The sequence below is a fragment of the Taurulus bubalis genome, assembly GCF_910589615.1.
Source record: "Taurulus bubalis genome assembly, chromosome: 8".
In the NCBI taxonomy this organism is placed as follows: Eukaryota; Metazoa; Chordata; class Actinopteri; order Perciformes; family Cottidae; genus Taurulus; species Taurulus bubalis.
In genome coordinates, this window is record NC_136596.1 from 26,275,791 (window position 1) to 26,301,773 (window position 25,983).

The window sequence follows — 25,983 nt, forward strand, 5'->3', positions numbered from 1 at the left end:
CCACGCATGCAGAGCACAATGGATTAGCAGTCCATCGCCTTAACCACTCGGCCACCTCGTCATCTGTGCACCTGCATTAAATTAAAATTCCGATCCAGCTCACCTTCCAAAGTGTTTATGTGGGTCTGGAACGTAAGGAAAAGCGTGGAATGGAGGAGGTAGAGAAGGCGAGGTAGGTGGCTTTACCCAAATATCTTCTCTACTGGGGAATTAGCTCAGATGGTAGAGTGCTCGCTTAGCATGAGAGAAGTAGCGGGATCGATGCCTGCATTCTCCACTAGTTTCAAAGAGCTAATTTTCTGAAATTGAGAGAAAACAAGGTGGATGGAAGACATTCGTTGCATGAGTGACATACTCGGGGTTGATTTGGATACTTTGCTCTCTGCGTTACATTGTTCTGTGGTTGAAAGGTGTCACAACATGTCTGGCAGTGCAACTTGATTCCAGGCCACATCTGCTGTCATCTAGCTTTTTCACCCTTTAGTTGCAAGATTTACGCATTACTATCCCATTGATTAAAGTGTCCTGCGGTAGTCCTGCAGGATCAGGGAGCATCTAGTTGGATTGACTGCTGGCCTACCCTATCTCCATATGGAGTGCGCAATGATTGCCTTTACCAAATTTCTGGATAAAATTCAGTTCCAGGCAATTTTCATTGTGTTTTTCATTGTCCTGGAAAGTTAAAAAAGCGTTAAATAGACGATAGGAGGAGCTACTTCGAGCCTACTCACCTGCTTTCTGAAGAGGGGAATTAGCTCAAGTGGTAGAGTGCTTGCTTAGCATGCGAGAGGCAGTGGGATTGATGCCCACATTCTCCAAGTGACTTTGGTGTCTTCTGTGGCCGTCATGAGTGGAATAAGATGTTTGAATTTTAAGAACTCAATGGGACTTTTTGCACCAGTTGAACTGAAGATAGCGACAATGTTTTTCTTCCCCCAAGACTTGTAGAATGGAATAACTGTTCTTTACCAACTGAATAGTGGACAAAGAAGATATTCAGCAAGTTTCCTGATTCAATACAGCGATTTGTTATCTTTGACACTGGTTGTTTTCACATGTAAACTGTATTTTGCAGTTTTCACATGTAAACTGCATTTTGCTTTGGTCTTGAGGATCTGGGCTCAATGTTCTGCCGATGACATGGCCGACTAAAGCAAAGTGGACTGCGACGAGGATGGGATTCGAACCCACGCGTGCAGAGCACCATGGATTAGCAGTCCATCACCTTAACCACTCAGCAACCTCGTCATCTGTGCACTTTCTTTAAATAAAAATTCTGATCCAGCTCACCTTCCAAAGTGTTTACATGGGTCTGGAACATAAGGAAAAGCGTGGAATGGAGGAGGTAGAGAAGGCGAGATAGGTGGCTTTAGCCAAACATCTTCTCTACTGGGGAATTAGCTCAGATGGTAGAGCGCTCACTTAGCACGCGAGAGGTAGTGGGATCGATGCCCACATTCTCCAAGTGACTTTGGGTTCTTCTGTGGCTGTCATGAGTGGAATAAGATGTTTGAATCTTAAGAACTCAATGGGACTTTTTGCACCAGTTGAACTGAAGATAGCGACCGTTTTTTTTTTCCTGCATGCGAGAGGTAGTGGGATCGATGCCTGCATTCTCCACTAATTTCAAAGACCTAATTTTCTGAAATTGAGAGAAAACAAGCTGGAAGGAAGACATTCGTTGGATGGACAGAGTGACATACTCGGGGTTGATTTAGATACTTTGCTCTGTGTGTATAACGGTAGCGGAATCATTATATATATATATATATATTATTTAAAAAAAAATATATATATATATATATATGTATTATTTTTTAAATATATATATATATATATATATATATATATATATATATACATATATAATAATAATAATAATAATAATACTACATATATATATATGTATTGTTTTTTATATATATTATATTTAATATTTAAAAAAATCGCATCAGAGGAAATTTGACCTTTTCCATGCCTCGGTAGAAGTCAGGTAGGGAGAGAAGCTAATGCTGGTTCTTCAGAGAATCATCACACTGCATCTCCATCAGTTCTAGTTCAGATACTCTTTCACTTCTTCTGCGGCGGTGATGACGACACAGACACAAACATTTAAACTTTTTCTGTAAACAACATCATTTTGTGACTCCATCTGTGTTTTCATCTATAGCAGGATAAAGCAAATTGCAATCACTTTCAAGTAAATCAGATTGCTCCATCAGACAATTTCCCATTCAAAACAGAATGAGTTCAGATGTGTGAGCCATCAGTTTGTGTCAGTATTAGTGGCTGCAGTGAGCTGCTTTACTCTACACATATTTTATAAACGGGGTTGTAGATTTGATACGGCCTCTCTCAATTGATGCTCAATATTGAGCTTATATCTGTTTTCTGTTTTGAGAGACGCAACAGCAGGAAAAGCCAAAACAGCCCAAAAAAAACAAAACTGCGAGTCGTGCATGCGCAAGCGTAACCTGTTTACGGCGTACCGTAACCATTTACCTGAAAGTACAGGCATTTCTCCATGTATTTATTAATGACTTAGTTTAATGTCCGTGTACTTTGTACTTTTGTAATAAAGTAATAATAATTTGAAGCCAACTTTCACTTGGAGCAGTAGAGCTGCTCCGGTGCTCCTTTTGCTGTTGCAATCTTCCCCCTGGGAGCGTTTAAAACTCAGAAATAGCGGTTTGCTTTTCACGCGACATATTGTTCAATGTTCTCTGTCCGCTGCTGTGTGTGCTTAGTGCTCACCTGTTTGTGTGCACGCACGTGTCTGTGCGCATCGGGGCGGAACTCCGCCGTGCGCGATACAGAGATCAGAGGAGAAGTGTTAACTCGACCATGCAGAAACGGAAATGACAAGCTGTCATGTGGATAAGATCAATAAAATACGTCCGTTTAGTTTGTTCAAAAACATAACAAGGTGTAGAGCTGTTATATATGATATATATGAAAAGAGAACCTTAAATGACGACTTGTGATCTGGCGCTATCGAGAAAATTACAGGGGGGCACCCCTGAAGAAACTCCGTCTCATCTTGCAGGCTCTTGCTCAGTGTGTTGAGATAATAAATAAGATATAGACTTATGGTCTGCCAACCATAGATGGGCACTCAGCTCATGAAGAGGTTGGTCCTTCTCTTTCAAAAACTGGTCAATTCTGACCTCAGGGAATAAATCCGCTGCAACCCTGAGTAGCGCACCTCAGGGTGAGAGAGCAGGTCCCGTGTTCAGCTTCAACATCAGGCATCTTTTCCGGGCACATTATCCCTGCGGCTTCAGTGAGGCTCTGTGTTATGAAGTCTCGTCTCTCGTAGCTGCTCGTGCGGCATTTTATTGTGTTTTGTTTGGCCGGCAAAAATATGATTGTTAAGCTAGCAGAATAGCTGCCATTTGCTTGACTTTCACTTCATTATATTTCTAGAACTTACCGCGTAGTTTGGACACCCCTGGTCTAGTGGCTAGGATTCGATGTTCTCACTGCCGCAGCCAGGGTTCGTTTCCCGGTCAGGGAATTCAGCTTTGAACTTAGCGTTGAGATATTGTGTTCATTGCTTGATTCACGCTGATGTCAACATGATCACTTGATATCAACACTATAATAGACAATGCAATGTTGGTCTCTTTGATGTTGTTTTGACGTCTATTCATGTCGTTCTTTTATCTGTTAACCAGTCCTTCATGGTCTAGTGCAGGGATGGGCAAACTTTTTGGCTCAGGGGCCACATTGAATAAAAAAAATTGACAGACGGGCCGGGCCAGTATCAGATGGATGGAGAGTGTTTGTGTGAACCTGTCACGGGAGGACAATGTTGTGGACCCAAATGCAGACCACATGAGAGTATGAGTATCTGGTAAAACAGATTATTGGAGCCAAAGGGAAGGTGGGGAGCCTGTGGTCCGCCACAGGGGGTGCTGGGCGGTGTGAGACCCGTGGCTCTACACTGGATGACGGCGAGGCCGGCAGGGGGCGGTGTGAGAATATAACGTAAATGACTCAGCTTTTTTGTTCAACTTGCTGGTTAAATCTTCATCAATTTGTTCTACACGCCGAGTCACTGTTCTGCGTGATGAACTCAATTTTTCAAATTTGTTTTTGCTCTCTGGACATACGAGACCTGCTGTTTCTACCATACATTCTTTCAAAAACTCTCCTTCAGAGAAAGGCTTGCTGACTTTTGCTAATTTGAATGCTAGCAAAAAAACTTGCCTTGGTGCTTGATTCTTGTATAGCAGTTTGGCGGAGAAAAATATTTTTCTGACTCTTTAAATTGGCTGCCAACCTCTTAGCAGTAGCCGCCCGTTCTGTCGTTGACTGTTGGCTAGCATAGTTAGCATGCTTGGCGGAAAAGTGGCGGCTAATATTGTATTCTTTGAATACTGCAATGGTTTCTTGGCAAATAAGACATACTGCCTCTGATCGTACTTCGGTGAAAAAATACTTAGCAGTCCACTCCTCATTAAAGACTCTGCACTCACTGTCGACTTTTCTTTTCGTGGGTCCACTCATTGTGACAGAAAGGATCAATGCAGGAGGATGGCAGGAGGCTGACAGACAGAAACCTATATGTCACATGACATGAGCGCGCAGGGTGCCGCAGTTCCGTGGGTCGAATGTGGTTAGTTATGTTAGTTAAACTGAGGAAAAATACTCTGCATGCAGCTGTCAGTTCATTTTACAACTCTAAAACTGTTGTAGTACAAACCCTGTCTCCAGCGACAGAAAGTGATTCATATTACTGTAATTCTTCTAAAGTTAACGCTTTACGACATAATTAAAAAGGATTCTGACCGCTAAGAAGTGGAGCTTTTCAGTGTTTTGCGGTATATTACGGTAATAAAAAAATAAAAAAGTGTCGCCCTTGTCTGTGGGATCAGTGGGGGAGGGGTGGAATTGACCAGCGCAGCACAGCAAGTGTTGTGTGTCGCTCTAGTTCAGCAGAACACGGCAGGCAGCGGTCCGCACGGCATGTACAAACTGCTGTAACGCCTCTCTGTTCCCGACTTGATTTTCCCAAAGCACGATGACCACAACAGACCGAGCGTTGATGTTTCTTCATGCTTATTTATTGCACAGCGCTCTTTTAGGCTTTTCGTGTGTGTGTTCTTCTGCAGCAGAGCCGTGTGCACAGCAGAAGGCATTACAGCGGTCTTTCTGCTGCAGCAGAACACACACACGAAAAGCCTAAAAGAGCGCTGTGCAATAAATAAGCATGAAGAAACATCAACGCTGGTCTGTTGTGGTCATCGTGCTTCTGAAACATGCTTCGGAAACTGAACTTGGGAACGGAGAAGCGCTACAGCGGTCTATACTATAACTTTTTTTTTTTTTTTTTTTTTTAATGTTATAATAATTATAATACTCGGCGGGCCGTAGTTTGCCCACCTCTGGTCTAGTGGCTAGGATTCGGCGCTCTCATCGCCGCGGCTCCGGTTCCCTGTCAGGGAATTCATCTTTGAAGTTAGCTTTGAGATATTGTGCTCATTGCTTGATTCACACTGATATCACACGTCAACATGATCGCTTGATATCCACACTATAATAGACAATACATTTTGTCTCTGTGATGTTGTTTTGACGTCTATTCATGTCGTTCTTTTATCTATAAACCATGCCTTTGATGGTCTAATGCAGGAGTGTGTAATTGGAAAATATAGTGTTGTCATGTTGGGGGTTTATAGAGCCTAAATTGAACCTTAAATGATCCTCAGAGAGATGAGGAACCAAATGGCCGAGGCAGGAGATGGAAATGTACTGGGGTTAGAGGCCGGGGTGACATTTGTTCACCTATTATATTGGGGGGGTCATAAACACATCAGGATTTGACTTCTCTGGCTGTGACTAGGTAACTTATCTGTGTTCAAAGACTAATGGATAAACAGGTCTTGCACATAACAGGACTCTGTGTTTTATGGTACTTAGGGGACGGGACCCTCATCGTGTTATAAACAGGCTTGTGACTTCTGTTCCATTGAATTCTGTGTCACAGGCTGCGCCGAGTAGCAGTGGCAGACGGAAATAAACGGATTAGACAACTTGGATTCAGAGAGACATCAATCCTTTTTAACAGATCAACAGATCAACAGGAAAATCTTCCATCACAGGTGTCAGACGTACGGCCAGTGAACGGGTTTAATCTGGCCCTCGAGATGATTTTGATTTTGCAAAGCATAAAAATGAGTTTAAATTTTTCAATGAAAGAAACCGCTGTTCTAAATGTGTCCACTGGATGTCGCAATAGCAATTCTGTTAAGCAAGCAAACCGTTTATACCGGGGCTGAGCAGTAGGCTACAGCTAGTCCGGCGCTATCTTGTCATGATTCTGCCTGCCCGATTTGAACATTACGCGCATTGCAGACTGTTCCTTGACAAATGGTCATCCTCCTATTTATTCACAGAAGTGAATGGGAAAGCTGTGTGTTTGGTGTGTTCACAGCATGTTTCAGTGCTGAAAGAATATAACGTTTGTCGCCACTATGAGACTCTTCATGCCGACAAATACAACAAGTTTCAAGGACAACAGAGAAGGTGAATGAATTGTTGGCGGGTCTGAAGAAACAGCAGTCTGTGTTTACTCATAGCCGAGAAATCACAGTAGGAGCAAGCTCAAAATCGTGGCACCGGCACCTCGTATAGGCACTTACTGTGGCACCTGAGAGGTGCCACTAGTTTTTGTGGTAGCTTGCCACAACCATGTAAAATATGTTTACACTTGAATAAACAATAATCAAATACAAAGAAAAACTACTATTTGTGGCATCTGGTGAGATGCCCAGATGCATAGTTTAAGGATGTCAGTAGTCAATGTTGTACTCCCTAGAAGTAACATTTCCATCATGTGGTGTTTGCATTCATTTGCAGGGTTTCCTTCTGAACCCAGTATTTCTGCACATATTGAAGATGAGTGTTATTGACCTAATTGGCCACAAGAGGGAGTTTACCTTTGTGTGAGCGCTTTTGTCAGGAATAAACAAATGCAGGTCACATGCTGTACATATGTTGTATTGATCATCACAAGTATAGAGATGTTTTCCTCTGTTTCTCTTTTAAAATGTTTTTTTTTCTGAATTTATAAATCTACTGTGCAATGTAATTCGTTAGCATAGCCATTCATTCATTTTCTGTTTTGATATTGGTACCCATGTGGTATCAATGGAAAGCCCAGGAGTTGATTGGTTTTGCTCTCCTTTTACTCATTTGAGTTACCCTAAGTGTCCACCACAGAGGACACACATGAATGGGCTAGGTCTCAGTAGGATATCATTTAAGAGTTTCAAAAAAAAAAAAAAAAAAAAAAAAAAAAAATAATAAAAAAAAAAAAATATATATATATATATATATATATATATATATATATATATATATATATATATATATATATATATATATATATATTCTAACTGACAAGGGTTGAGCTAAGTTTGATTCACGCAATTGGTGAGGGGTTTTATGCCTTGATGCTGTTGTGAGGAATATTTACAGTTAGGATGAAACAGGAGATCTATTATCCGAATCAAAATCATCTTTATTGGCCATGTATGCATACGCATAATTTGACTCTGCTTTTTTGTGTTGCTATCCACGAACAGAAATTACAAATATACAATAAAAATATAAAAAATAAAAACAAGGACAAGACAGCAAAGATGGACAGATGTGCTCTTAGCTATAGACTAGTTTGATATGAAGTGTGTCATTAGTGACTGCAATATACCTTCTAATTGCTAATAAACAAAATTATTCCTATCATAAAGTAGACTTGGGCTACTATAAAATTTAGTTATTGTTGCGTCGCAACATTATGTGTGACATGTAGGGTACACATTACTTACTCTTTCCATGTCCAATTTTAATCAAGCCATTCATTTTTTTTAACTCCTTACTAAATCAGACCAAAAAAACTAATTGGCTGTGCTGTAATTGAGAAATAAGCCAGGTATACATTTACAAGTTATGTACAAAGTCTTTAAATAATGCATTTATTCATTTAAACTCTTTTTAATTTAATCTCTCTGGATCAGAAGAAATAAACATTTTAGGTAGGTTTTTTATTAATTGGTTTAAACTCAACAGATAAAGACTTTCAAGCTTGTTTTTTATTATTATTATTAATACAATCCATAATATCCTACTGTAACATAACTAATAATAATTATTAGTAGTAATATTAATGATATGTGCACTGCCACCCTGTAAATTATATGAAATGAAACATTATTAGTTTATGTCAGTGTCTCCCTCCAACACTCAACAGTACAGCGGACAGTAGGTGTGGATGGAATCACAACCTTGAGTTGCCCTGGTGAAAGAAATTGCCCGTACATAATATAACATTGCCTTGTTATGAATCATCTTATACAGTCTATGAAAGTGTATAGAGATCTTGAATTATATGATGTCCATGAGCTACGTTTTATGAAAAACATTTACATAATCAATATTTAAATGCTTACCAGATTTGTGTTTTCCAAGTTTTGACAATTGAATGCCCCAATTACAAATGCCGTCCATTGTTTTATCTATTTAAGCCTTTTCAAACATGTTTATTATGGGGAGGCGCATCACTTATGATATAATATTACTTAAATTACAGCATTTAAAAGACCACAAAAGCAGGCAATATGTTTGGCTCTATAGTCGTAAATATATTGATTTGAGGCATTATTACCTACAAACTTGGCAACCCCACAGTGCGTCAACAGGGTCGTGAAAAGTTCAACACTGCGACCACCAGAGCCTATTCCTAACGACTGGAATTAGAATTAGAATTAGAATTGACATGCTCGATTAAAATGACTGTCACATATTAATTTAGTGCTTCTTAATGGCACCTACAATTGTTATCTATAACTTAGTTTTAGAGCCTACTCAACGTTTGTTCAGCCGTCAATCTGGATTGACATTAATGGCCGCTGTTTTACGCGAACGGTAAAATCCAACGAAATTCAACAACTAAACATTTGGTATAAATGCAATTTGTTTGATATGCATAATACATAGATAGTTTTTTGTTGCTACTATTACAAGTATTATTGGATTAATTTATTATAATTTATATTTGATCATCCTCTTTAAGGTATCTACAGACTCGTGAGACGCTTTGCATCTTGGATGAAAAATGGAAAGTGAGAGGGTTGTGTAAATGAATACACATGAAGACGTGAGAACAAACTGCTCTTAATTGTAACTCTTTATCTCTCTGGCCCGTCTTGCAGTCTCCCCGATACAGAACCTGTCCCAGCTTGTGCTTCCCACCGGACTATTTATTATGACCATCAATAAACATACGTACACAGCGATGTACCACCAACATACATTTATAACTAATACCACAATTTAGGCTCCAAGTAGCCGAAATCCAAAACAAATTAAAGTAGCAAAATTAAAAGAAAAAGTAAATTATCAGCCAGAGTTTACAACATGTGCTACCAACTAATTTAAAAAAAGGTTCGGAAGGTTTAAGGAGTGGGGGAGGGGTGTTGATGGGGATGGGCGTTGATGTTGTTGTTCTTCACAGGTTTACATCAGACCTTCGCCGATGTCGCATCACTATTGGCCTGTGCTGCTTCTGAATGTGTATTTTGTCAGAAAAAGGAACTCGCAAATAAGAATCACCTTCACAAAAAGCATTTCAGAGATGCAGTTTATTTGTGGAAAACAATCACGATATGGAGTACAGCTGAACTATAGCAAGGTGTATGATGTCATTTAATTCTTTTAATTTGGAGATTGTAATATTACTCATTTGTTTTACTTGTCTTTCAGAGAAATTTGTGGTGGCCTGCTGGTGCAAAGACAGCAAGGAAACATTCAGAAGCCACTACCATTGCCCATTTCATATCTAGAGCACAGACATCAAACAATGAAATAAATGTTACTGTCCTATTCATACTCTGAAGGCTGTAACAGACTGAACCGTATCTGTTGGCAGCATGTACTGCTGAAATATTGTATTCCATATTTTCAGATTACACATTAGAGTCATAACTACCTACTGATCAAGGTTGTGAAAATTTAAAATTGCATAATTTCCCTTAAAATAGTTGTACTGTCATTTCACTGAATTTGGCGTGTCAAGTGGTCATTGGTCATTAATGTTGTGTATTCACTAGTGTAACACGATCCTGCTACTTCCTTGGGTCCCCCCCCAGCACCAATGACACAGCACACTTGGGATCGCGTTGGTAACGGCTTTATTGTCACATGCCTCCTCCAGACTGTGCCTTTCATGCCTTATGTAGGCAAGACACACCACCTGCTCCAGCTGAGGCCAATTAGGTCTCATCCCGACACCAATGAACACCAACAATGATTGCAGTTTCCATTGTATGGCTGAACTCTCTACACACACCCCAAAGTTACAAAACCACCTCTTGTTTTTGTTTTTGCAGAGAAGCCAAGCACTTTAAAACGAAAAGCCGACACAGATGACTCCACAAACAACTTGGACTCAAACCCCGGCCATTCTGCCTGTCCGCATTGCCCAGCTATAGTTAGTGCACCAAAAAACTTAAGAAGACACATCAGAGAGGTACATAATCTTGAAACTACACCAATGATATGTATCGACATACAAAATGGAATCTATGCAACTCCAAAATATCTCCATAGTCCGGTTTTCCCTATTCATGTTGTCAAATCAACATATCCACCAAAAATAGACTGTGAGGTAGATGAAGATTGCTTGGTCATCAGGGAATCCTGGGAAAGAATTAGTTCACTTTGAGAGAACAAAGACTGCTAAACTCTATGTTAAATCAGCTGTCCTCACATCCTTCTCACCGCAGGACATGGTTAGCAAAGGGTTGATGTCATCTGAGTCAGGGGGGGAGAAATGTGAAAAACTGAACATTGCTGCCGAAAACAGTGGAGTAGACAGTGTTTTTCACATTTGTTTTGAAGATGAGGGATACTCCAAGCGGTGGTACTTCTTTTCAGTATTCACCAACGAAATGGACAACTGGTGTCACTTTGGGAGGACACGAGTGATGTCTGATGCAGTGGGTGGACAATGGAACTGTCAGTGTCGGGGAACAGGAAGATCATGTAGGATATAGTGCCGCGCACTAATACTGTTTAGGTTCATAACAGAGGCGCGGTGTTACACGGTTCAGTGTGTGTGATGAGCCAGGGAACGTACGTTAGCTGCTTGTATGTTCAACTCGAGCACGTAATAAACATGGACTACTGGAAGTAATCTCAGTCGCATTATTCCAATCGCCAACGGTCATAACGAACTATTACATGGTGTCAGAAGATGGTCCAATTCGTCTTTGTGCCTGAGGAATATACACCAAGTGTTCCTGAAGAGGAAGCTACAGCTAACAGCTAACAAGTACCGCGGCGGAGACGAGCAGTGGGAAAAGCTAACGGCTAACTAAAAATGGAACAGTTTCAGCTGCCGTCGCCGTTGGTGTTAACCGGCAACGTGGGAGAAAATTGGAGACGATGGGAACAGCGCTTCCAGATATACATGACCGTGAGTGGAGCAGAAGGAAAGGACAAGAAGATCCGCGTAGCTATTCTACTGCATGCACTGGGCGAAGAGGCACTGGAGGTCTACAACACGCTGGAAAAGAATCTTGACAACGACAATAATGAAACAGTGAGTGGAATTCTAGCAGCCTTCAACGCATACTGTTTACCAAAGAAAAATACAGTGTTTGAGCGATACCAGTTTTGGGCGCATCCTATGGCCGAGAACATAACAGTTGAAAAGTATTTAACTCAACTGAAAATGAAAAGTAAAGACTGTGAATTTGGCGCCTCGGAGAATGACATGATCAAAGACAAGGTTGTGTTCAGCCTGAGCGATCAGCGCTTAAAGGAGAGACTTTTGAGGGAGCCTAATCTCACGTTGGAGAGAGCGATAAACACGTGTCGTGCTGCAGAGACCGCGAAGGCTCAGATACAAGCTATGGGTTCAATTTCAATTCAATTCAGTTTATTTTGTATAGCCCAACATCACAAATACAAGTTTGTCTCGTAGGGCTTTACAATCTGTACACATGACATCCCTGTCCCGGGACCTCACATCGGATCAGGAAAAACTCCCCCAATAAAGATAGTAAAAACCCTTTCACAGGGAAAAAAGGGGAAGAAACCTGAGGGAGAGCAACAGAGGAGGATCCCTCTCCCCGGATGGACAGAAGCAATAGATGTCATGTGGCCAGAATGAATAACGTAACGGAGTTACAGCACATTCAATAAATGTTGGAGAGATCCAAGGGATTTACCGGAGCATGGGTGCGGCCAGAAATGAGACAGCAGTGCACGTACTACACAAACGTAAAGCATGGGACAAGCAAACGCCAAATAAAATGAAACCGTCAGCAACATACATGCAAAGCAAAGGACCGAGCACAATATGCCGGAATTGTGGAAAGTCACACCAACCACGTAAATGTCCTGCATATGGAGCAACATGCAACAAATGTGGTAAGCAAAACATTATGCAAGAATGTGCACGACAGGTCAGACACAGACACGGAAAACAGTGCACGAAATAGACACATAATTTGATGGACTGTTTATTGGCACAGTGAGACTTGACCAACCACAATCCAGAAGAGACAAGTCCTGGTTTTCAAGCATAAAAGTAGACGACACGCCTGTCCAGTTTAAGCTGGATACAGGAGCAGAGGCAAATGTCCTGCCACTTAAGGTATTCAACTCCATGGTGGGAAAAAACAGAGGGGAGAGGAGTGGAAAGTTTTCTTTGAAACCCACGAAAACAGTGCTGATAGCATATAGAGGGGTGAGGTTAGAGCCTGAAGGGACGCTCACACTCACATGTTCGACGTCAAAGGCCCAGGCAGACCTCACATTTTATGTGTCAAGGCACTCCACCGTACCCATCCTAGGCAGGGAGGTGTGCGAAGAGCTCAGCCTGATCAAAAGAGTGGACATCGACACATTGGCAGTGAGACATCCAGTGACAAAAGAAGAATTGATATCCCAACATCCATCAGTCTTCAATGGACTCGGTGAGTTTGATGGAGAATATCACATTCACACAGACCCCAACGTCACACCAGTCATACACGGATGTAGAAAAATACCACTTGCATTCATGGACAGACTGAAAGCCTCACTTGATAGCCTGCTGCAAACTGATGTGATTGCAAAAGTGACTGAGCCCACATCATGGGTAAACAGCCTGGTAGTCACTGAAAAGAAAGACAAAAACAAGCTTCGGCTCTGTCTGGATCCCAGTGACTTAAATAAAGCGATCCTGAGACAGCATTACTCCATTCCCACGACTGATGAAGTGCTGAGCAAACTGGCGGGCAAGAAAATATTTTCTGTGCTTGATGAGAAAGATGGTTATTGGCAGGTGAAGCTTGACGAGGCATCATTGCGGCTGTGCACTTTCAACACCCCGTGGGGGAGATACAGATTCAAACGCATGCCTTTTGGAATCAAATCGGCAAGTGAAGTCTTCCATCAGCGCAACTGCGAAACATTCTGTGACGTTCAGGGAGTCCATATCATAGCAGATGATATGATCATTGCAGCATCCACAGAAGTGGAACATGATAAAATACTACAAAAGGTAATAACGCGAGCAAAAGAAGCAAATGTAAAATTCAACAAAGAAAAGATACAATTCAAAGTGGACAGTGTCAAGTACATGTGGCATGTGGTCACTGCAGAAGGAGTGAAGGCGGACAACACAAAAATAAAAGCCATCACAGCGATGCCGTCACCTGAGGACAAAGCAGGGCTACAGCGATTGTTGGGCATGATAAAATATCTTGCTCAATACATTCCAGGTGAAGCCACCCTCACAGCGCCTTTGAGACAGCAGCTGCGCAAAGACAGGGCGTGGCTGTGGCAACATGAACATGATGCGGCCATCAAGAGACTAAAAGAGGCCCTTACCAATACACCTGTGCTCAAGTTTTTTGATCCAAGGAAACAGCTTGTTATACAGGCTGATGCATCTAAGGATGGGCTGCTTCAAGATGAACACCCAATAGCCTATGCATCAAGGGCTCTTACTGGATCAGCGCAGAATTATGCTCAGATAGAAAAAGAGCTTTTGCCCATCGTATTCGCCGTCAAAAGGTTTCATCAATACGCCTATGGAGTGAGAGTTAATGTCCAGTCAGACCATAAGCCACTTGAGAATATCCTGAGAAAGCCTTTGGGCGCAGCACCATCCAGACTGCAAAGAATGCTACTGCAGCTACAGCAATATGACCTGGATGTCATCTACAAGCCAGGTAAAGAGATGCTGATCGCAGACACGCTGTCCCGAGCAGTCATACAGGACCAAGATACATCAGACGACGACATGTCTGATGTGAAAGTGGTCTATGCCTTGGAGCCCATGGACGCTCTCAGCATAGGGTCACTAGAAAAGCTAAAAGGTGAGACACAGAAAGACGATGCCCTGCAACTTCTGCAAAACACACACAGAAAAGGCTGGCCACACCACAAGAAACAGGTGGACATGCGAATGGCACAATACTGGTCCATCAGACACACTGTGTCTGTGAGAGACGGCAAAATGTTTGCCGGTGACAGAATAATCGTTCCGAATGTGATGAGACGAGATGTCCTACAAAAGCTACACATGGCGCATCAAGGAATGCACAGAACAAAAGCACTGGCCAACAGACACGTTTACTGGCCACGAATAGCGAGAGACATTGAACAAATGGTCGAGGCCTGCAGTACATGTCAACAGTTCCAGCCCAGAAACCAGAGAGAGCCGATGATTTCACATGACATTCCTGAGCTCCCGTGGCACAAGCTGGGTGCAGACATCTTCGAAATACAAGGTCAGTCCTACCTCTTGATAGCGGACTACTTATCAAAATACCCAGAAGTACTGAACATTAGGGACAAGACCACCCACACCGTCATCATGAAAATGAAGTCAGTGTTTTCCAGACTGGGAATTCCAAAAGAGATAGTATGCGACCATGTTCTATTTGCAAGTCAAGAGATGCACAACTTTGCAACATCATGGGGCATAACACTCACTCATTCTAGCCCTGGCTATGCACAGTCTAACGGCCTAGCAGAGAGAAATGTGAAAACTGTGAAACAGGTGATAAAGAAGGCACAGCAAACCGGGACAGACCCTCATCTTGCACTTCTCACCCTACGGAACACACCTGTTACGGGTATGGACTACTCTCCTGCTCAAATGCTCATGGGCAGAATACTGAGGAGCACTCTACCAAGCTCCAGCGCCATTCTCCAGCCTGCAGTGCCCCAGGATGCACACTCTGCGCTCCAAGGCCTACAGAGAAGACAGCAACAGTACTACAACAGAGGCACGAAGCAGCTTCCTGAACTGAGCCCTGGCGACACTGTGCACATGGAGACTGCACAGGGTTGGCGTCCAGCTGTAGTTACAGCAGGGCGAGCTGAACCTCGTTCCTACAACATACAGACATCGTTTGGGCAACGCTACAGACGCAACAGACGTCATCTGAGGAAAACGCCAGCCTGCACCCAGGTGAATTCAGCCTCAGATTCAGACTGCATGGATGAGGATTTGCCAGATTCGTCATCTACAAGTACAGCAGAGACTATGGACTGTACTTCCTCACCCACACCAAATCTGACTCAAACCAGGAGCGGCCGAGTCATCAGACCCCCTGAGAGGTTCAAAGCCTTTCAAATGAGTCAACATTAAGGACTGTTGTAAATGGTGAATAGCCATTTAAAAAAAATAGAAATAAAGAAATGATGGAATGTAAAATGATTAAATATGTAAATTGTTCTCGTATGATATAGACGTCATTCAGTCAGTTGTGTTGATGTAATCCAATTAGAAGAACATCAAACGTTGTATTGATGGTAGTTTATTAGTGCACCAGTTTAATTTCATTTTGATTGATAAGCAGTTAAAATGATGATGTTTAACCTCCATGTTAAGAAAGGGGGATGTAGGATATAACACTAATACTGTTTAGGTTGATAACAGAGGCACGGTGTTACACGGTTCAGTGTGTGTGATGAGCCAGGGAACGTACGTTAGCTGCTTGTATGTTCAACTGGAGCACGTAATAAACATGGACTACTGGAAGTAATTTCAGTCGCATAATTCCAATCGCCAACGGTCATAACGAACTATTACAGATCGCTCCGTTGTATCCATCGTATGATGGGAATGTGGTGGATCTACCAGCAGTCTCCAGAGGCCTTTCAGAGGCCGTAGTCTAAACCATTCCTTGTCTTCCTTAGTAAAAATTGCATGGATGATGATGAATCAGGAATATTTTACAATTATTCTATACATTTACACACATTTAGTATACGTAACAGGCTAAGACAAATTATCATCATTAGAGACCATATCATTAAACAGAATTTGTTTAATTCTCCGGTTTTATCAATTATTTTACGAAGTTCTACGTCTTCGTAATCTCTACTCAATTTTAAATTTGGAATATCAATTTCTTACCAGATTTGAAGAAAATTGCTTCCTTGTTTGATCGTTGTGAAGTAAATCTGGCTCTTTGGGCGCAGGACCCCTCTCTCTTTGTCTAATGAGGTATGGGGCAGAACCAGTTTTGGGTTCTGAAGTGGCCACTATCCTGTACGCTCTCAGAGTCCAGACGAAGCTTCAAACGATCCCACGTCTGACACCATTTGTAATGGAAGATGTTCCTATAGATCTGTTAAAAAGGATTGAAGTCTGAATCAAAGTTGTCTTAAGTCCGTTTATTCCTGCAGGAAGGAAAAGTCTGTGACGGCTACTGGTAACACAGAATCTGTGACGGCCTGTAACACAGAATTCTCAGAAGCGACATTCATCAGCCCATTTTATAACACCGTGAGGTCTCCGCCTCTAAACCCCCCAACGAAGGAACCCGGACTAGCTGAGTTTGTTTCGAGAGACATGAAATTGCAGTGTTCCCGTCAACCGAATTTACATCCCCTTTGTCCACACGAATAACACCTTATCTGTTTACGATCCCTTCATATACAAATGGTTTAGATCAACAACCCATTGATCCCAGTACCTCGGCTTCTGCTCTCCATTTGGCTCTGTGGGTCCTTTAAGGTTCAATTTAGACCTCACAAGATTACAACACTATATTTTACCATTACATTGTACCCCTCACTTTTACAATTACTTTTCCTATTAGGTGTCTCGGTTGCTTCAAAAGAGTGCCCAACGTGTGGTAATACTGTGAGATTCCAAGAGTACTCGTCTGGATTCCACAACTTCAATGATCGCGGCATCCTCACACTGCCATTGTGTGAGCTTCTGCTGTCTGGTTTGGCGGTAAGGCAGACAATAATGCTTTGTGTACTTGAATGAAAGTCAGCAATTATTTGTCAGAAAAAGGTAAAGCATAATAAACTATGTAAATTATATACTGCTGATGGATATCACTTCACTATGTTGTTAAATAACAGAACAAGACAACCAGTGGATGCATGCTGGACACTGTCGTTCTTCAGTGACAATAGGTACCACCACCAGATAGTGAGGAGAGCATTCAATCACTTCCTTCCTCTGACAAACTTCCAGTTTGACTATTGCTGCTACCAGTGTGGATACCACCCAGCTGTCGTAGTATCAGATGCCAATTGGAAACTGGCCTTTGATGTCCCAAGTAAGAATATTTTAGCTTTCTGTAATATCTTCATAGTAAAATTGCAATATTGATGAAGATCCTAACAGATACAACTGTGTGACTGTGTCAAGGATGTTAGATGTGAAAGTATTCTATATTTAATGACTTCCTTCAAATTTTTGTTATGGAATATTTTCCATCTTGTTGGAATTACAGATTTGTAGGTAGAGGTTAAGGGATGTTTCTCTATGAAAGGTTGAGTGTTTGTCATGCCTTTGTAATTGTGTTAACAAATTCATTTTCAGTTGGGACATTTAAAAGGTCTGATCCAGATACCATATCAGACAAAGACTTAGAAGTGGACATTGTAAAGGCATGGTCGGATCTGGACAGGTCACAAATCGCAGAAGGCCTCGTATCAGGTTTGGATTACATTGTGAAAGCAATCTATATTGTAAATGTGTAACTTTTTTAAGTTAACGCACAATGTTATCAACCATACGCTTTCAGGCAATGCTATCCTACACTAACTAAAGCTTTGAACAAATGCATTTGTAATGTTATATGTTTTACAAATAGGGTCATCTGTGGCAAACCCATACGGCACATCTGTTGGCCACTCCACTTTGGCACCATGGAGGGTAGAGCAAACCAGGGTTGGCAACATTCTCCCAAAAACTGAGGTCAAAAAGGCAATGATAAAAAAAGGATGACAACAAAAATGATGACAACAAACATTCCCCCAATAAGATGAATGAGGACATAAGAAGGTACACATTGTTTCAATCTTAGTGTTTTGATGTAGGGATATTCCTACATGCAACTTAGTCATTATTCATAAGGTAGTTAGCTTTATTTTTTTAATAAAAGATGTGCCATGTTGTAATGTGTGTTTCAACTGATTGAAATGGGTCTTTGTAATTTACAGCCCAAAAAAAAGGAACTCCAGGAAGCTTGTGACACCCTGGGTGTGTCCTCAGAGGGGACCATAGCAGACATGATAATAAGGCTTCATGAACTATAAAACTTCAGGGATGTGTACCCAAAGCTGTTTTTGAAACTGCAGAAAGCTGGTGGTGAGATAGTTTGTTATTAATTATTTTTCTCTTTTTATTTTTTATGATTATACAGTTATATGATTGTGCTGTACAATCTTTTGTTATATTCTGTAGGTGGTGTCCTTCACTTTTCATGTTTGTATGGCGTGGTCTATTATCTAAACATTTTATTCTGGACGGAGTCAGCAAGAGACCATGCTGATGCACTGCTGACCTTCAAACACTTTCCGACATGCTACATTTCCGATGTAGCTGGACAGGTTGCTCGCCACACAAACAACCGCACCGAACAGCTGTTTTTCCAACCACATGACGGAAGACTCTGTGCCCCAACTTTTGATAATCTCAAACTGGCAGCTGAGAAGGATTTGAAGGTTGACATGCAGTGGGTGAAGAACCTGAGGTCTCCATTCCCACTGCAGGCAAATCCCGATAGCGACAGGATGGCAGCAAGGCATCCAATCACAGGGACATGTGAGAGATACTCCCTGTATGATCGTTTCCACCAAAAAAAAATCAAAAACTTCCAGAGGAGAAGTTGAGAAGCCTCAACATCTGCCCCACCTTCCAGAGAGAAGTTAATTCATCCATTGCTGAGCAGTTCAATCGGGAACTTTCAGCCGTTAAATATTCATTGTGCCAAATGAATGAGCCACATTTCAAGCAAGCTATGAGGGTGCTGATCGACCTGCACAACAACAAAATAAATCAGAATTTTAAAACACAAATGGAAAACATGTGCAACATACATTTGTATATCGGTCTGCATGGGATGCTGGGACTGCAGTCTGCTGGTAAGTTTGATGAGTATATGGTATAACACAATAATGATTATAAATGATAAAGTGTAGAATTTCTAAGATAAAATCCAATGTGCCATAATTTGCAACTGTACCTAATCCTGTCTGTGTGGCCCAGACTGGTGGACATGAAATCAGACTTTTTGATAATTATAATTATTAATCCTTGTTTTTCTTTGTAATTTTGTCAGAGGGGAAGACAAATCCTCTGCCTAGTTCAGTGGGCAACCTCGACGTCAAACCTGACAAAACTAAGTCCTCATTCATAGCACATCCATATGCTATCAGTGAAAAGGACAAGGAAATTAGTTCCTTTATTAAATTTTAAATTATTCAGGATGTCATGATGAGACTGAAACCCTGACTATGATATCATGGCGATATCCAGTTTCAGTGAAAGACATACGCAGTGTTTGCCCACCTGAATTGTTGGGACAGTCCGCAATGGAAATGCCATGGCTGACTGATGATGTAAGTGAGATCAATTATCCTGGTTTAGAAGTAATGTGTAATTAACTGAACTGTACTGACTATTACAGCAGTATTGTAAAGTAGAAATATTTTCATCACAAACTTAAAGTTCTATTAAAACATGATTTTTAATGCATATCAAGGTTCACACGAATATTTATTATATGTTCTCTGTTACAGTGTGGTGCTTTGGGTACCTTTGATTTTATTGTGTGGCACCGAGAATGGGAAAACCATGAAGCAATCAGTGACCAGGCTGTCCAACGCATCCCTGTAGGTCCTTTTAATCACTTTTTTTTGCATAATAGAAGACAGTTTAGACAATCTGCTCCTAACATGGACTGTGTTGTAATACCTGATATTGTTGTGCTCATGCCACTCCAGAGACGGGGAATCATTTTATTCTTTGGGTGAGCTTTGTAAACTCTGTTTTCAATAGGTGCTGTATAAATAAAGTTAATATTATTTTTATTATTATTATTATTATTATTATTATTATTACATTAATTTATGCAGAAACGGCAAAATCCAACTTAGACATTTAACTTCTTTTAAGTTATTTGTGAGGCGAGCTAAAACTTTGTCATTTGTTTTGGAATGTAGTTATGACATTTATTTTCCTTGTAAGTGTTTAACTTCAAAGCCAAACAAATCAGAATCTATGATTTCCTGATGCTTTACACCAAGATCAGTGATCTGACATGGACCTCCTAAGGTTAAAAAGAGAGTCATTTAACATGCAGCATGTGACAATATGATCATAAAAAAAACTATTGGCACTTTTTTCTTTTGTAGAAATGCCTTGAGACATTTTGGTGGCCTTCAAGGTTGGACTGTGACATGTCCTCCACAGTGGAAGCAGAAGGACTCTGTTAACTTGTCTTCTTGTTCAGTGCATGTATGATATGTGGGGTTGATTAAAGTAAATTGTTTCCAACTAGGCTGCTGAAAATGAAGTGGAAAACCTTGAGGTCACTGGGGAGGCTCTCACTCTGAACCAGTGCAGGACTCTTCGTCTGCACCATGCAACCAACATGCTAAAACATGTGAATGCTGAGGTTAGACTAATCGATCCCTTAATATCTTAAAATATATAATGGTAATAAGTGAAATGCTGTGATTACACCAGAGGTCCTTGTTACACAGGACCTCCCACCTACTGCAGAAGCAATTAGACTGCAGGAATCCAAAGCTAAAAAGACCAACCAATGTTTGTTCAAGCAACTGAGACAACCAGGTATGTACAACATGAGTGGCAACCCAACTCTACATTAATTATATAGCACTTCACACACACAACACAGTTGAAAAGTTCTGTTTCAACTAAGTAACTTATGATTCAAGGGAAAATACTTTTTGAAATATTTACAATTGACGAACCTGATAGTAAAAACTACATTACGTGTGTTTGAATTGTGGGTGAGCATGTGCAACGTCATTAAATCCATTACTGGCTAAGAGTGGTTTTGCATGTCAAGTTGACATCACTGTAATGACTGAATGTGGCAGTGGTTTATTTACAGATTATATGTTTTATTTCAGTGCTCCAGAGATGTCAACAATTGACAGAGAAGCACAGAAGAGGTAAGAAATGTTACAATCTTTGCAGACATAAATGCTGGTACGTAGTTTGATTTTTGGTGACTTTTTTTGGTGACTTTATTTCTGCATTAAACAACATAGCAGAGTATATTTGATTATATTATATATAATATATTTGATAATCAAAAAGATAAAGTAAATTATTGCTGAAAGAACTTTTTATGTACATATGTGCTCAAGGGCGACACCTGATGGCAGAAACCATGCAATACATTCACATACTGCCATTCAATTTGGAAGGCTCTCGATGGAACCATCCAGCGTTACTGTCTGTTGCATATTTCTCGAAATAGAGATTTTACTTTTAGGTGTTAAATGACTCATGGTTACAAAGTAACTATTTGTTAATGAGGTACTGCAAATGCTGTAATAGTTTGAAGGATTAGTTGGTTACCACACCAATATACAATAAATACATTGAGCACACTTTATTCTTTACTGCAGGGAACTGGTCTCATCAGAGACAGCCTGATTGCGGCTGACTGGTGTCGCAAGACAACATTTCATGGCGGGCTGCAACTTCCTGCGGTCCTCTCCATGGATGAAGAGAACACAAACAAACCCTGAAGGAGCTGTACGAATGGGAAGGAGATCCGAATGAGAAGTCTCCAGCGGAGCTTTTCACTTTTGTTTTCAGTGAAAAAAAAGGATTATGCCAGTTTCAACACTGAAATGGTTGACAAGAGAAATTTAACAGTGTTTGCCAGATTTGTCGTCGAACATTGACGTGTATATCTTCTGTAGCGTAAGTTTCCCTTAAACCAGTAAAGGTAGGCGTTGGGCGCCCAGTCTCCAGTCTTAAGTATAAATGGTCAAATTATACTCCAATGAATCGCCACCTTAACGTGGTGGAGGAGTTTGAGTGGCTCAGTGATCCTGGGAGCTATGTTGTCCGGGGCGTCAGCCCCTGGTAGGGTCTCCCAAGGCAAACAGGTCTCGGGGGTTGAGCCCAGACTAAGAGCGGTTCAAAAAACCCTGATGATGTACGGCCCACGGAATGAAGCTACCTCGCCCGGACAAGGGAAACCGGGGCACCCTCCCGGAGCCAGACCCGGGAGGGGAGCTCGACGGCGAGCGTCTGGTGGCCGGGCTTTCACCCATGGGGCCCGGTCGGGCTCAGCCCGAAAAAAGATCATGGACCAGCAACCCTGTGGACTCACCACCCGCGGGGGGAAGCATCGGGGTCGGGTGCTATGCAGACCGGGCGGCGGGCCAGGCAGGAGACCTGGGCGAGCCGATCGCCGGCAGCATAGACTAGCTCTAGGGACGTGGAACGTCACCTCGCTAGCGGGGAAAGAGCCGGAGCTGGTGCAGGAGGTGGAGTGGTACCAGCTAGATTTAGTTGGGCTCACCTCCACGCACAGCATGGGCTCTGGAACCAAGCTCCTGGAGAAGGGTTGGACTTTGTCCTTTTCTGGAGTTGCCCAGGGTGAGAGGCGCCGGGCGGGAGTGGGGATACTCACGAGCCCCCGGCTGAGCGCCGCTATGTTGGAGTTTTCCCCGGAGAACGAGAGGGTCACCTCCCTGCGCCTACGGGTTGCAGGGAGTAAAGCTCTGACTGTTGTCTGTGCTTATGCACCGAACAGCAGTTTGGAGTATCCGGCTTTCTTGGAGTCGGTGGGAGGGGTCCTGGAAAGGGCGCCGCCTGCCGACTCCATAGTTCTCCTGGGAGACTTCAACGCTCACGTGGGCAATGACAGAGAAACCTGGCGGGGCGTGATTGGGAGGAACGGCTTGCCCGATCTGAACCCGAATGGTGTTTTGTTGTTGGACTTCTGTGCTAGCCACAGTTTGTCCATAACGAACACCATGTTCGAGCATAAGGTGGCTCATAAGTGTACCTGGTACCAGAACACCTTAGGCCGGAGATCAATGATCGACTTTGTAGTCGTATCATCTGATCTGCGGCCGTATGTCTTGGACACTCGGGTGAAGAGAGGAGCAGAGCTGTCAACTGATCACCACCTGGTGGTGAGTTGGATCAGATGGCGGGGGAGTCGGCTAGAAAGACCTGGCAAGCCCAAACGTGTAGTGAGGGTGAACTGGGAACGTCTGGCGGAGGATGGGGACATGGAACCCGAGTGGACCATGTTCAAAGCCTCTATTGTGGACGCGGCTGCTCGGAGCTGTGGCCAGAAGGTCATCGGTGCCTGTCGTGGCGGCAACCCAAGAACCCGGTGGTGGACACCGGGGGTGAGGGAAGCCGTCAAACTGAAGAAGGAGGCCTTTCGGGCCTGGCTGGCCCAGGGGTCTCCTGAAGCAGCTGACGGGTACCGGCAGGCCAGAAGGGCTGCAGCTGCGATGGTCGCGGATGCTAAAACTCGGGCATGGGAGGAGTTCGGGGAGGCCATGGAGAAGGACTTTCGGTTGGCCTCAAGGAAGTTCTGGCAAACCATCCGACGGCTCAGGAAGGGAAAGCAGGGCCTACCCCAGGCTGTTCTCAGCGGGGGGGGGGGGAACTGCTGACCCGGACTGGGGACATCGTCGGGCGGTGGAAAGAGCACTTTGAGGAACTCCTAAACCCGGCTAACATGTCCCCCGGAGAGGGGGCAGCGCCGGAAGTCTTTGGGGTGGTTTCTCCCATATCCCTGGCAGAGGTCGCTAAGGTAGTCAAAAAGCTCCTTGGTGGCAAGGCGCCAGGGGTGGATGAGATCCGCCCTGAGATGCTGAAAGCACTGGACATTGTTGGGCTGTCTTGGTTGACACGCCTTTTCAGTGTCGCATGGGGGTCGGGAACAGTGCCCATGGACTGGCAGACCGGGGTGGTGGTTCCCATCTTCAAGAAGGGGGACCGGAGAGTGTGCTCAAACTATCGTGGCATCACACTGCTCAGCCTCCCGGGAAAAGCTTATGCCAGGGTGCTGGAAGGGAGGCTCCGACCGCTTGTCGAACCTCAGATTCAAGACGAGCAGTGCGGATTCCGTCCCGGTCGTGGAACAGTGGACCAGCTCTTTACCCTTGCAAGACTACTGGAGGGGTCCTGGGAGTTTGCCCAACCAGTCTACATGTGCTTTGTGGACTTGGAGAAGGCTTTCGACCGGGTCCCTCGGGGGTTTTTGTGGGGGGTGCTGCGGGAGTATGGGGTGCCGGACCCGTTGGCACGGGCTATCCGGTCTTTGTACGCCTGCAGTAGGAGCTGTGTTCGTATCCTCGGTAGTAAGTCAGACACGTTCCCGGTGGGTGTTGGCCTTCGCCAGGGCTGCCCTTTATCACCGGTCCTGTTCGTGACCTTCATGGACAGGATATCTAGGCGCAGCCAGGGGGCGGAGAGGATCCGGTTCGGGAGTCTCGGGATCGCCTCTCTGCTGTTCGCGGATGATGTGGTCCTGTTTGCCTCCTCGGATTGTGACCTCCAGCATTCACTGGGGCGTTTTGCAGCCGAGTGTGAAGCGGCAGGGATGAGAGTTAGCGCCTCCAAATCTGAGGCCATGGTGCTCTGCCGGAAACCGGTGGATTGCTCCCTCCAGGTGGGGACAAACTGCCTACCCCAAGCGAAGGAGTTCAAGTATCTCGGGGTCTTGTTCACAAGTGAGGGTAAGGTGGAGCGGGAGATCGACAGACGGATCGGTGCGGCTGCAGCAATAAAACAGGCGCTGTACCGGTCCGTCCTGGTGAAGAGGGAGCTGAGCCGGAAGGCGAAGCTCTCCATTTACTGGTCGGTCTATGTTCCAACCCTCACCTATGGTCACGAACTCTGGGTCGTGACCGAAAGAACGAGATCTCGAATACAAGCGGCCGAAATGAGCTTCCTCCGCAGGGTGGCCGGGCTCACCCTTAGAGATAGGGTAAGGGCTATAATAGACAATACATTTTGTCACTGTGATGTTGTATTGACGTCTATTCATGTCGTTTTTTTTATTAACCAGGCCTTTGATGGTCTAGCGCAGTGATTCTCAACTGGTGGAGACCTACTTTCAGTGGGTCGCAGGCCTTTGTTATTAAATTATTATTATTAGGCCTTTGCCTACAATTTTTTTTTTATTAATTATTATAATATTTTTTTTATTATTATTATAATTTTTTTTCATCCTGTGGTTTTATTTTGAAGGAACCTGTTTTTGCAGCGGAGTGTCGTTATTTTGCCGGCTCTGGTTTCAACTTGTTTTACACTTTTTTAGCGTGTGCCAGGTTGGGTCAAACCATTCTTATATGGGTTTTTAGAATAATTAAATTAAACAGTCTACTGAATATAACATTAACAACTGATGGCGCTGCCTGCATGACAGGAAAAAACTCGGGGGTCGTGAGGAGAATTGAGTGCTGCTTAATTTTCTGTAAAGCACAATGTTTTTCAGTATTTACCTACTGATGAGGTAATCACAAGAAAAGTTAATTTTGATATGAATCCTTTTGAATTGCACTTTTTGTTTTATTTATTTTGAGGAAAATCTGCTCCTCCAGACAGTGACTCGCTCCAGTGTTTGTCATAGATTCAGTGAGTGTGTATTATCAGTTAAAGTTAGGTAATTTGAGTCTTTTTGAATCTACTTATTAGTTGTT